This window comes from Temnothorax americanus, unplaced genomic scaffold (genome assembly GCF_048541705.1).
Source record: "Temnothorax americanus isolate GAGA-0224 unplaced genomic scaffold, ASM4854170v1 Scaffold2, whole genome shotgun sequence".
Taxonomy (NCBI): domain Eukaryota; kingdom Metazoa; phylum Arthropoda; class Insecta; order Hymenoptera; family Formicidae; genus Temnothorax; species Temnothorax americanus.
Window position 1 is genome coordinate 7,205,856 of NW_027509338.1, and position 14,017 is coordinate 7,219,872.

Genomic DNA, 14,017 nt, shown 5'->3' on the forward strand with positions numbered 1-14,017 from the left:
GAGGAAAATCGACGAAAGTAATGAGATCGAGGGAGAGAGAGGGGGGCGAAGATGACGGGACGCGCGTGCCTAAATGCAATTTCGTTGAAAATTGGAAGGACTCCGAAGGGTCGAGTTCTTGTTAGAGATGGTCAAAGTGACGCGAAAATCTAAAGAATTGACAGAATTAGTCAGGATCTTGTCCGCAAGTTAATTACAAGAACAAGAAGAATTACGGCGAAGTCGATGAAGTTTTAATGCAGTGTCATCAAAGAAACATTTGATTAATTAATTACAAATTATTGGAAGCCATTCTTAAAGAATAGGAATATTTTAAATTAACGATTTCATATTTTAAGTGAAAAAAAAGGTGTTATTTTAATATCAAATCATGCAAATTTGTATGCCAAGTTCAACATCGTAAGATACGAAAGGACGTTGAAAGGAGAAACTAAAAGCAAGAAATCGAGCTTCCGTTTTTGAAAGCAGCCGACCAGTGACAACGTGAAGAAAGTGCGACTTGAAATGAAAACTAATTTTAATGAAACCGAGCGATCTCGTGTTCCAGGCTCGACGCCCAAAAAGACACCAAAGCCGAGATGGAAAGCTGCGAAAATTTCCTACCGCGCCGATAAAAGCCCCGTGCCGGAAAGAAAGCGAAAATGAAGATACCAAAGCAATCGGTATCCCCTTTCAGCACGATCCTGTGTAAAGAGGCAGAAACGTGCGCCGAGGGAAACGCGCGGCGCGGCGAAGATCAAAGGAGGAGGGGGAGAGAGAGAGAGGCGAGGGGCGACATCGAGTGTCATCCCGAGATCGCAGAAGTTAATTTCGATGGAAGGCCGGCTCAAAGAGGGGGCCTCGCGCGAAGAGCTTTATCGCGCGCGCACGAAGCGAGCCGAAAAGCCGCGAATGAAGATGAAGCGAGAGAGGCGAGGGCCCGAGGGAGAACGACGGAGGCCAAAGAGATATCGGAGCTTTCGGAGGTTTTCAAGGGAATGGAGAGGCAAGATGGCAGGTGCGGGTGATTGGGGGCGATCGATGAACCTCCGAGGAAAAGCCCTGGGGTGGTGGGTGCCTAGGAGGCGAGAGGGAGGGAGAGGAGCGCCGTGGGGCGGATGCTTCGAAGGGGATGGCGAAGGGTGGTCGGTCGACGGGCAGGGGGTGTTGGGTCGGGGGCAGAAGGTTACACGAGTTCGCGAGTATGTGATACGTAGCTCTCTTCCCGCGTGTCGTGTGTACATTCTTCCCGTATTCGACGTTGTGCAAATAGCGCGACTTGCACGTGCATGCGATCGCCGCGCACTCGGCCGAGGAGAATAGGGCGAGAGGAAGAACGAAATGAGAAATGCGGTTGGGATAAGACGCGGGTCTTTTAGCGCCGGCTAAAGACGAGAGGTCGATACGTTTCGACCTCGTCTCGTTGAGAATGGAGGCTTTTCTCGATACCGTGGAGGCTTTGCAAATGATAGATATAGATCTATACTTCAATATTGAAGTCACGTATACGGTGAGTAATATAGCGTGGGGAATCGACGATGAAAAATTACCAATTGATTGTATCAAACACGTGACTCTCGTCACGATTATATCGGGATTGCACCAGTTCTCTTTAAAAACATAATATCAATAACTCGATAAGTTTCGTCATAGCCGTCTCTTTCGAAACAATCGTGAACAAAATATCCTCCCGAATAATGCATGTAACGGAAAGCATTCTCCAGGAGTTAATCTGCAATCCCAAGAATTCCCCCAAAGGAACAGACCCGACCAAATGGCCCGACCGAACCGGTGCGGTGGGGCCATTAGGGACAATCAGAGTGAAAACTCGGGGTCGAATGAGCAGGATAAATGTTCAAGGAGACAATCGAGCTCGGTGTCCTCCTTGGATGTCATATTACTTATTGATTTCAAAAGAATTCCGCGTAGAGGTTGCCGGCCGGCAAACGCTCTTAAATAGCGATAATATTGGTCCGGAGGCCGGGCCGGTCTTTGACGGGCAATCGAACGGCCGCACCGTCGTCGGTTGGCGGTAAATCAAAGCACGTCTCACTCGTCTGAATTCCGCGCGGATGATGTCACGTTTCGTATCGAGTCGTGAGAACACCCGAAAAGATATATGACAGAGAGATAAAGAGAGAGAGTGGAGGCCGGGCGCGGAACGTATCGAGACGTATCAGCGAAGGAATTCGGCGCGGTCGAAAAGTCACCAACGACGTGACGCGAGCGATTAAATTAATAAACGGAGGAGCGGGCACGCCGATAAACGTCATACCACGCCGACAGAGAAGGGGAGCGAAAAGGTAGCGCGATAGTACGATTAGGATTATCGGCGATCGCTTGGCGTGGCCCTTTTGTTAACCCCGGCGATTTTCAAGCGTTTGATTAGAACCCGGGTGGTAACGGTCGAGAAAGGGTATGTACAATGGTTCCGTAGGGGGCACAAATTTCGGTGCGCGTTATACGTATGCGAAAGTTTCTAGAGAGAGCGATTAATCGCGGCGATTAATTCTTGGAAGCAATATTGCGAGAGAATGGAAGCAATATTGCCATCTCGATGAATTCTTGGGAGCAATAAGCCGGAGATATTTCCATTTGAGTTACGATTCGTACTTATGCGTATCTTGGCGTTCAAGATTGTGTGATTCAACATATTCCGTCTAGACCGAGGTCTAGAATGATATGTGTAAATAATGTTTCTAGTATTTGTGTGATGATCTGATAATGCTCATCTAATCTCTTTTTCTGAATAAGTTATAATTATTATATAATATAATAATAATATATATATATTATTTGCTATTCTCTTTCTCGGGAACACTTGTCGAGGCTAGTTTTAACTTCACCTAATTCCAGCCCTACTTCGCGACTCGGAGTAATTTATGATCATTTATCTCTGTTAAGCAATAAATGGGAACGATAAAAATGATAATATAAGCGGAGTGGATAGAAAGGGAGATTAAGGACTGTATGCAGTTGCGTGCATAAGGAAGTCAAGTCTTAGGACATTCCTCCCGTTACGTAACCGACTTTTCGTTAAACAAAAACTATGTGCGGGGGATCGATAATGATAAATGATAACTGTTACCACTGTTGGAGAAAATTGCGTCAGTATAATATATTAGCATAATGCACAACGTGTTCTGGATAGCTGGTAATATAAATGAAATACAGACTCATATTATTCTTGCGTTAATAATTATTTGAAATTGTAATAAGACTTTCACTTATTATAATTATTGATCCAATGTACTTATGAAATAAATACATTTTCTGTGAGATAAATGAATATTAACTTAGCTATAAAATTAAAAGTAAAATTTTATTTAAATTAATACCGAGAGAATTCTTCTTTTATTATTTATTATCTTATCATTTATTAACTATTTCATTTATGGAGCAATAAGGATTCTAACAGAACGGAAATTTTATTCTGTCCGGTAAAAACAATTTCGGACACATTCCGTATGATCGTGCGCGTAAATTATCGCGTGCATTAAAACTAGACAAACAAGAGCAACGTAGCTGATAACGGCGGCGAGGGTGGAGAGGGAGAAAGCCAAAGGGTAAAGAAACGTAATGCTGCATAAAGTCAACGCCCTGCCAGCTCGACGCTCGCTGCATTATGCAACCCTCCTGAGCGACCAGTCAAAGCTCTCTCTCTCTCTCTTTCTCTTTCTCTTTTTCTTTCTTTCTCCACTATATAGCTATATACGCATTACCACCAGCAACCCCACCATTACCGACACGACCGACTCCAGCAAGGCCACAGTGGCATAGCTATCTAGAACCACAACCACCCCTGCAACAGGATACGCGACTATAGTAACAGGCCCAAACCTATTTCTATATTTGTCGATGAGAGCGAGCATAACCGAATTGATTCCGACGGTAGGAAATGTAAATTTATATCACTTACTTGGCACACACACAGAAATGAACACAGGAAGACAACTTTTATTGAGGAGAATAGTGTAAAAACTGGCAATACGTTGTAATTTAGAATCATGAATAACGTTAAGAGTGGTTAAAAGACTTGGCAAAAAAAATTCGACTCATTACACAGACGTTCTAATTACCGTAATTATAAAAATTTTGTATATTTTTTTTGTAGCAATGCATTTGTAATATACCGGGAGACTTCTAATGAGTTCTTTTAAAGAGTTCAAGATTAAAGATTACATTAAAGATTCAAAGAGATCCCAGTAACTACAGAGTTGAAGATTCAGAGGCTAAAGGCTCGTAGTATTCAAGGACACAACACGATAATTTAACAATCGATAGAGACTTTACGGAACCTAATAGAACAAACAACGCACTAAAGCTGGCATCGATCGGAGAGGTATCGATACGCTATTTACAACCGCACCGAGATTGCTGATATTAAATACACGTAGCAATCATCGCTAACTTTACGATGCCAGAAACGATTTCTTTATTACGCAAAGAAACAAAATCATAACTAAAATACTTCTCAAAATGTGAAATACAGAAAAAAAATACTTCAAAAAATCTGAATTTTCAAGATCTTAAAGGTTCGAGGAAGCACGTAGCTTCAGAGATTTAGAGGACATTACATGGTAATTTAACAATCAATATAGAACCGTTTACGGTGACTAATGAAACGAACAACATGCTAAAGCTCGGCATCGATCGAATATCGGTACGCTGTTTACAATCCAGTTGAGATTGCAACACCAACTGCGAATCGTTCCATGTTCCTAACACTGCCCTGCGTAACTAGGGGTGCGGACGCTATTGGTCTGTGCATATTCGCGTGGGCGGCAGCGAGGAGGCCTCTGCAATTATGGAATTGAGATCCTATCTGGCCGCGCGAGTGCTGGAATCGACCCGCAGCTCTTCCGTCGAATCGCCAACCTACTTAACAAACGCGATCGAGATGAGGTTTTGACTGTTACCTTTGAAACGAGACTGGAAGAGTCTCGAAGAGTTCGCGGCTAATTATGACAATTTCAATGAAAATGTTAGCTGTCGATTGCGAATTCGTAATCTCAATATCTCGCAGAATACTGCTTTTGCGTTAACCAAGTCGTTTATAAATATTTTTATAAATATCGGCAGATAAATTTTAACGTTCGGATGAACACGTAAACATTTTCATTGCTATATATAATTGGCTACGTTTATTTTTAGACAACAATAAATTATTTTGCACTCTGCGATATAAACATGATTGCCAAAACCCATTTCTAACATACGATTGTTTCCGCGAAATGATGGTTTCAACGGAAAATTTATTTTGCATATAGTGTTTCTCACGTTTTTCACACGCACAAAATTTACTTCGTATGACAGGGCGCACTATTATTCTCATCGCATCGTAGCACTGTTAATATTTGACGGATTTGAAGCTTCCTCTTCGTTTGATCAAGAATTTGTTAAGCACTTAATGCACAGAAAATTACATGCGCATGATAATACACAGACTTTGATATAATAAACTGCATCAAATATTCAATCCCGATTCAATCGCGATTTTCATCATAGCTGAGGCGTACTGCGCTCTCGCAATGCGTCGAGGGAGGATGGTGGAAATGCTCGGCGTGCACCGAGCACTGGCGAGCACATGGTCGGAGCACTACCCGTGACAGCAGCTGTCATATACCGAGCGCACGAACACCATTGTACCGCGTTTCCATTTTTCTCTTTTTTTTTCGATATCGCACAACGACGCTTCCTATAGGCATCGTATTTGCAGGTGTTTCGCCCTCTTTGTCTCGTTTCTCTATCCGTCTATTTTATGCGTCATTGTCCTTGCAATCTCTCGTGCTTTATATTTTGATTTTTCAATTACGATATAATATTCTGTGCAATTTGGTTCGAGTACAATTCTCTCGAATCCGAAAACAAATATTTTTTATCAATTAATATAAATTCGTGAGCTGGTTAAATTTAAATGCCATAATTAGGATTGGATCTATAAAAGAAGCGTTTTAAAAATTGGATGTCTGTCATGGAATAATTAAATATCCTTCTCAAATGTAGCATTTTTAGATTAACTTGTTTCAGATACGATATTTTACATTTTTAGGACGCATCGTGTATTACACTTTGAATTTGGGTCACACCGTTTGAATTAGCGGAAGGGGGTTGACCTGCATTTCTTCAAACACTTTGGGAGGAGAAGCTGCATTGAATGCGAATAAAGGAAACTCTATCCCCCTCCCTCTTCTCGATGTAGAGTGCATCCTCCTCCTTTGACGTACAACGATGCTCTCTTTGCAGGAGCAGTGCAGTCTTTTAAATTGTAGTGAGCCGCGATAGAAAACTATAAACACTATCATGAGATAAGGAGAAAAGTTCTAATACGAAAGTTTCTATACTGTTTTGTACTGTCGTTGAATTTTGATAAGCACTTCTCGTTCAGTCTTTTTATTGACCGAAACAATTCTTTGGTTAAATAGGCACTTTAGGGAAAATAGTGAAAGTGTTTTCACACACACACAAATCTCCCTCTCCCTCTCTTTTTTAAATAAATGCTAAGATCTTAAAGATTTGAATCAATAAATTATTCCACACTTCTTTAATCGCCATGAACCGAAATTCTGATTCATATTTCATCTCGGAATTACATTAATCGCGAAGCAGCTCGGCAACTCAAGGCATTGCTTCAGTTTCGCTGACGGATCAGGCCACTAGAATTTATGCTAACCCGACAGTAATCAGAGCTGGAACATCCGAGAGCTGGATCAACGTGTGGCCTCTCGAAACGGGCATCGTACGATTTTCTTTGATTACGTTATATAATGTGAGAAAGCACGGAGACACATGAACTCTCGACTGACGACTGCACATTCCGGCCGTGTCATAATTATTACATTCATTAACACGGGTCTTTTTTTTATCTTCGTAAAATACATTTCTCGCGATTCGTAAAAGATTTCCCGTATCTGACATTTATATGCGCGATTAAAATATAAGTATGTAAAAACTCTTTTCCGTAAAAACACAGAATTGCTGAAAAATTTTACTATTTCGAATTAAATAGGATAGTTCCGTCTATATATATATATATAAGCGGCTCACTTCCTTGAACACATGGCAGTGTCCAAATATACCGGGCGTACTATTTTAAACTACTCATTTCTTCGAATTAAATCGTACGAGTGAATCAAAGCCAAGGCAAATCAAGGCCGCTAAATGTGGAACCGGGTACGCTGAGCCGAACCGAACTGCGATTCCACTAAAATCTGTCACAAATTATAAATATTATACATTATTTGTGTCAGATAATTAACTGACGTAAAAAAAGTTACAATTAGAACAAAATTCATTTAGACGCAATAAAACACAAAGATACGAAAATGAAGTACCCTTTCTCTCTCTCTTTCTCTTTCTAAATTATCGATTCTGTTGTGTGAAAACCGAGATAAATAAATAAATTAATTAATTAGTATAATATTTTAAAAAGTATAATATACACGAATATATCTTCTTTCATATTGCATATATCTACATATCTACATCTCGGATTACGATATATGTATCCAGTTTCCTTCGGAGGGGACATTGCAAAACTGCTCCTTCACGTATCTCTAAACGGGAGATACGCATTGATGATACAGCTGAACTCGCCCGCGGACAAATCGTTCAAGAACAATGACGAAGATATAGGGGGGGGGGGGCGACTTAAGGGTCAGGAAAGACTTCGAAATCGTGCCGTGGGAAGGGCACCGTGGCAAGCGATCGCCGCGCGCTTCGTTTCGTTTCGTTTGTTCGTGAACGCACGGGTGTGCGTGAAGGGTATATATACACCTAAAGGGACGAAATGAGAGGGTGGAGGCAGAGCAGCGCAGTCCACGTCATGCCACCCCGAAAAAAACCCTCGAGACAGTGCCGTCTTTTGCGAGCGGGGCTTTGCGGGTGCGTAATTTCATCACGCGGCGCGCAGACCGACGACGAGAGCAATTTCCTCTTCCACGAAAATTCGTGTCGTTTATCGAGAAAACGCCCGCCAGACCGATCGGCATGCACGCCGCGCATGCAATTCCAAGGGGTAGTTAACGTAATTCTGATGCCGACCGGATAAAGGCGTGGGGAGAAATTTCTTCGGCCGCCGAAGGCCGATTTAACGTCGGCCGAGTCTTTGTCTTCTTACTGTAATAAGGATGATTTATGAATCGAAATGGAAGGCACTAAATGATCAAATACTCCGAAAAAGAAGCCAGATATCATTTTTCGTATTACTCGACGATAAAGTATAGCGTATGACCAATTACGAAGTAGCCTCTGAAAGGCACAATCTCAGTGCGAACGACACTGATATCTATGAAGCTAAGTCGAACATAAAATTATAAAGGGCGAGGGGAGCACAGTGATCGCGATTGTTAATGCGCGTAGAGCCGCAATAGTGTAACCGCCGCTTGTCTGGCGCCTAAGGGCGTACAAAGAGAGGTCTTACCGCAATATCGGTAAACGCTCAATAATTATGCAATTATTAACGATATATTTGTTAGCTGTCGTAATAGCCTTACGCGTCTTGGAAATGCAGCGTTAAGCAGAGCCACCCAATATCTGCGTCTCCTTGAACTGACGCATATTACTTACATACATGCGACTTTCCGTACTTAATGAGTATTTTACACGAAAGTAAAAAATTAATGATAATATATATTTTTATATTAAGTAAAGGTTTCCCCTAGTATATTTCAGAGTTGTTACTTTTTTGTTATCTAAATTTTTAATTTAATGTTATATGACCTCTTTTTCAGAATTCTTTTTAATTTCTAATGCATTTTCTTTTTACGTTTAATTTTTTTATTCGTACATCATAAATTTATGTATGTCTTTCCTAAATTATTCTTGATAATAAAAACCAAATATTTTTTACAAATATACGTGTACGTAGCGTCGCATTGTGGCATTACGATGCTTTAAATCCGCATCGTTATATCGCATGCAGACTGAATTAACATCTCTCAAGGCCGTATCGTGTAATATGCATCTGTATTTCAAGAGTTAATTTACATCCAGCAAAACGTTTACACGTATCCGAGCACGTATTTGTTTGAACTTGAAGGAGGGTGCGAGTCCGGGGTACTCTGGAGTGTGACGGATATAAAGCACACACACATAACTGCCGTTAACACTTCGTTCCGCTTTAATCGAAGGCTCTCCTTGAAAATCGAGAGCCATTGCGGTGCCCGCGTTCAATTAGATTTCAAGGCACTCGAAGGCGAGACAATATGAAATTCGATCGCGCATCGCGCGTTCGCGATACGGATCTCGCCATCGACGTTTCGCGTCGCGTGTGTGCGTAACTAATTCACGACGAGGTAAAATCGGGAAAGCAACCCGCGGTCTCGGGAGACAGGAACAAGGGGGATGGCGATGGCGCGTCCTCCTCTGACTCACCCTCGTCATCCGGAGAATTATGGGCGTCGAGTGTGTTCACCTTATTCTCATAAAAATTCAGAGATCCTCCTCCACGCGGACGCGGGAGAATCCCGGAGAAAAAGTATTTATTATTACGGCGCGCTAAACACGAGCACTAATTGCTTTCTCCCGGGAATAGGGGGGTAATGCCGAAGCTAACGGTTGCATTCTAACGTGGGAAGTGATCTTTCCGCTAGATCTATAAATAGGTATACCGTACATTGTCACCATGATGATTTTTAAGCCACGTGGCTCGAGTTGCAATTCTGCGGCGTGCAAGCGTCGCAGTTTTATCGTGTTTCTAGAAACGAAGTCGGAGAGACACGCGACACGCGCGGCTTTACGAGCGCGGACTTTTCTCTCAGTGGCGATTATTATACGATCATCTCCGCGTGGCGACCGGCAGCCTGCTGGTTTTAAGAAGATACTTAAGAAAGAAGATACTTAAGAAAGACGGATGACTTCGCGAAATTATTAATTGCACGACCCCTGCATTTCTTTGCTACACGCATGTGCGGGGGAGAGAGAAAGGGGTTCGCGTTATTTTAGATTTTCCTCGTAAATAAATTCACGAGGTAAAAATATATGAGGAAACGGTTGCTTCTCGGTAGCGCCCAGTAATTTGTGGTCACGTGATCTGTAATCGTATGATATTTTTACGATGAATGACAATGAAAACGAGGGATCACCGGCTGCTGCGGTACCTCGATCCGAGTCTTTCAAATTTCAATTAAAGCTCGAATCAAAGATATTTTTAAAATTACAAAATAAAAGATGCTTATTTTTATTTTAGCGCGCGCATACACACTTCTTCTCCCCTCCTCTCACCTCCTTGTCTTTTTTTCTCGCAATTGTACGTACAATCTCAACTCAGCTAAGAGCAGTTGATGAAGCAGGATACCTCTTAGAAAGTATCTAAATTTATATATATAAGAAGTGGCACCACTATCTCTCTTCACTCCTCTCTTCGATACGATTTCGTCGCGTGGCCCGTCATCTGCGCTTCCTCGTAACGCGGCGAGACAAACGTTGAAGCTGGAAGAGAGCGAAAGCGATAGCGTGCGGCGTAGAAGCGCGACCAGGGGGTCCCGGGGGTCCCGGTCGCATTAACCAGAACGAGAAACAGAAAGAGAGTGAGAAAGAGACCCCGAGAGGCGGCATGCGAAAAAATACTCTCTTGGCACTCGGCTTCGGCAGACGAGATAAATAGCGTGCGTGGGTGCGCCTCGACGATGTCTACGGGCCACACGCCACGTTTTAAGCGGATTGAGCGAGCGGACCATACGAATCCGTGAGGGGGACGGCGCGAGAACGGAAGAAAGATCGAGAGAGAAAAAACGATGGCGAGCGGAAGGGAGAGAGGAAGGAAACACGCCGGTGCTACACAGACGAGGAGAGTTCTTACTCACGTTTTAAGTGCATCGACGACGTTTTAATGGCGCATCAGGTAGGAGTAATGCGCGTCGCCCTTACGGGATTACTCCGCAGTCCCCCTTTGATTGTCGTCTCGCGGGGATATTTATGCGTTGTCGGGATAAATAGAAAAGCCCGCGACGAACGGGGGCGGTGAATGCATCGGGGGGGGGGAAGAGGGGAACGTAGGAGAGGGCATAATTAACGATCGAACCGTAGGGGTGCATGCGGCCCCGCATGAGTGATATATGCGCGCGGTCGTCAAAAAATCTCACCTGATTAGCGAAGCTGTTTTAGCTACGGCTCCGTCTCAAGCTCTAACGAGCTAACTTCAGCGACTTTAACGCGGAAAAATTAATAGATTTTCTTTTTAATTGGATAATCATCTCGGTTTTTTGTCGGGCCTCTGCTACCGAATTTTCACTTGCCAATGAAGAGAGGCAATAAAAGAAGATAAATAAAAATAGGTTGCACAAACTATTTATTTCATTTACTTTATTTAATAAAAAAAGAAGAGGTGCCTACATAACGTGTATTATAGATTTTATTTTCCCAATAGCTCTTAATGTGAATAAACGAACGCAGGCTTTGTATAACTTCTCACATATATATAGATAAACGATAAGTGAAAAAATAAAATAGAATTAATAAATTGTGTACCAGTTAAATGGGAATGGTTTTCGTTTTAATGCACTGTGTGTGTGATCTCTTTATTGGAATTAATCCGCATTATAGCTTCTGAATTGCCAATTATGAATCATTATACAGCGCGAATCATCCGGTATATCGCCGAAGTGCGACTTGCCGAGTGTGTCTTGTGATTTATACGACGTCGTGTCATTAGCTCACGGGTGGCAAATTACGGACTAACTATAATTTATAGCCAATAAATATAGCGCGTATTGTGCGCAAGGCGGCTATCGTCGCGTATATTTTGATGATCGTGAAACGACGATTTAACAATCGAATACAATGACGATTTATTTCAATCATGGAAAGCACAAAAGAGATGTCTCTTACATTGTTTTTTCGTTTCTTTAATAAATATCGCAGATGCACTATATATATATATATATATATATATATATATATCTGGGAGATATTAACTTTTAGTAGTTAAATAACTTTCCGCATTGATTTGTATAATGATGCCATATACTCTTACAGAGTGTATTACACTACTCGACATCTACATCGACATTTTACGAAATATAAAAAAAAAACGTAGTTTTTTTAAAGCAATTTATGCAATTCATGCTATTCTAATAAATTCATAATTTTATCAATGATTATTTGATCTTGTTAATTAAGAAATAAAATAATGAAAAATAAAGTTGGATCTTTCAACTTATCAATCAGAAATTATTAATTTATTGCTATAATTCCTTGCATTTTTTGAAGGTAACTATATGTTATGTCAAAATTTAACAATTTAACCATTTAAGGATTAATTAATTTCTCCTCATACATTTTGAATGTGAAGATCGTTCAACTCCTCTCTGTCGTCGTCGAATGGAAGCGGAAATCGAGATGCTCGAATCACACCACCGGCACAATTGAATTCTGACGCAATGCGTCATGCGATCGTCGTTCATTTACCCGCTTCAGGACCAGAACGGTCTAAGGATAATATGCCTAGAATCTTTCGGACATTTACAAAATTAAACAATAATTGTCCGAAATAAATATCTCTTCTATCAATTTTTATCACTTCTAATCGTTACAATTTTTACGTTAACGATAATTTATTTTAGCAAAATGCCGAGTGATGCTCTCTGATCTTTCGATCGGCAGTCGCATCGAGATTTCGACGTCGCGTCGGCGCGGTTTGTTTCGATACGGCTGTACGGATGCGCGAATGGAATTCTTTGTAGAAGAAACGGACGAATATCTCGGGGAATCTCGCCCCGTCGGTGTTTTAATAACACACGTGTCTGCATACTCGCGTGTGGACACGATGCAGACGCACGGTATGCCGCGAATATTTGTCTTATTTCCTCGATAAAAGGCCGCCCTGTTTATCCTTCGCATTTCGAGCGAGCCGCGATTTGGGGCTCTCGCGAGTCTCTTTTGTAAGAGACCGGGGTGAAGTGTGTCGTCGGCCCGGGGTGATCGTATCGCGACGAATTTTCATGGAAATCGGGATACACGTCATCTTTCGATCGTGGGATCTGATCAATCATAGATAAATCCCATGGCCGTTCGTCGTTCGTCGACTGCGCGAGACATACGAACATTCAATCCCGATTCAATTCAATTCGGTTCGGCGAATTGAACGATCGTTGGTGGAAATCGGCTTTAAAGATTACTCCCACGTTGAGAAATGTTTGAAAAATCAATGAGCGACACACCTAATCCGTTAAAGCAATGAATAATATTTATTGGGAGCAGTAAAAGGGTAGAAGAGATGCTCGTATTCCGAAAATTTTTGTGCCGATGAACAGAAGTATCGACTTTATTGTTTTTTCACGAAACTACCTTTTATGGCGCGCAGCTGGATGCCGTTGGAAGAAAAAAATCGACGTTTTCTATTGCCTATTCTTTAGCATAGAAATGTAACTCGGCAGGCAAAGAATCAGAAAGCAAAGTTAAGATCGAGCAGATATTCATCATGATCATGAATTCGAAAAGTATTCATCTTGGATTAGTGAAATAATCGACCGATACCAGTAGTGCGATTCTATAACTCGTTATGCTGTCGTTATGTGTTTACAACGACAGTTGCGCAGGTATGCTATATAATAAAAAAGCTGTGCAACTGTCGTTATGAGCACATAACGACGCATAACGAGTTACAGCACTGCAGAGAAAACCTTTTTTATGAGGTACCAAAAGAAGGAAAGTCTATTTATTGTTAATAGCGGAATAAAATAGAGAAATATAAATTTTTTGGACAAATTTCATGCGTTTTAAGTTCATCGGAAGTCGAATGTAATATCAAGCAAATTATTCCTCGCGTCTTATTGAAAAATACACGGAAATATAATTTATTAAATATTCAATAAAGACCTCTCTGAACGAGAGCCTGAAATTATAATGAAGTTCCAATTGCTACTGCAATTATTTTTATATTTTTCTAATTATTCGTGTGAAAAATATTGGTCTCTCCGTTTCTCACTTTTCGCGACACTAACAAATTCTCCCTCACGAAAGAAATGTACCCGACAGAACTGTAAAATTGTTTCATTCTTTTCTCACGCAGGTGCTACGGAACTTTTCTCTGCCAAAT

General features: G+C 41.5%; 1 protein-coding gene across 4 annotated transcripts in view; it reads right to left on the minus strand.

Annotated features, from left to right (window-relative positions):
* The window catches only part of LOC143897208 (protein kinase C-binding protein NELL1), a 75,154-nt gene that overhangs the window by 58,042 nt on the left and 3,095 nt on the right, over positions 1-14,017 (minus strand). The window lies entirely within an intron of this gene.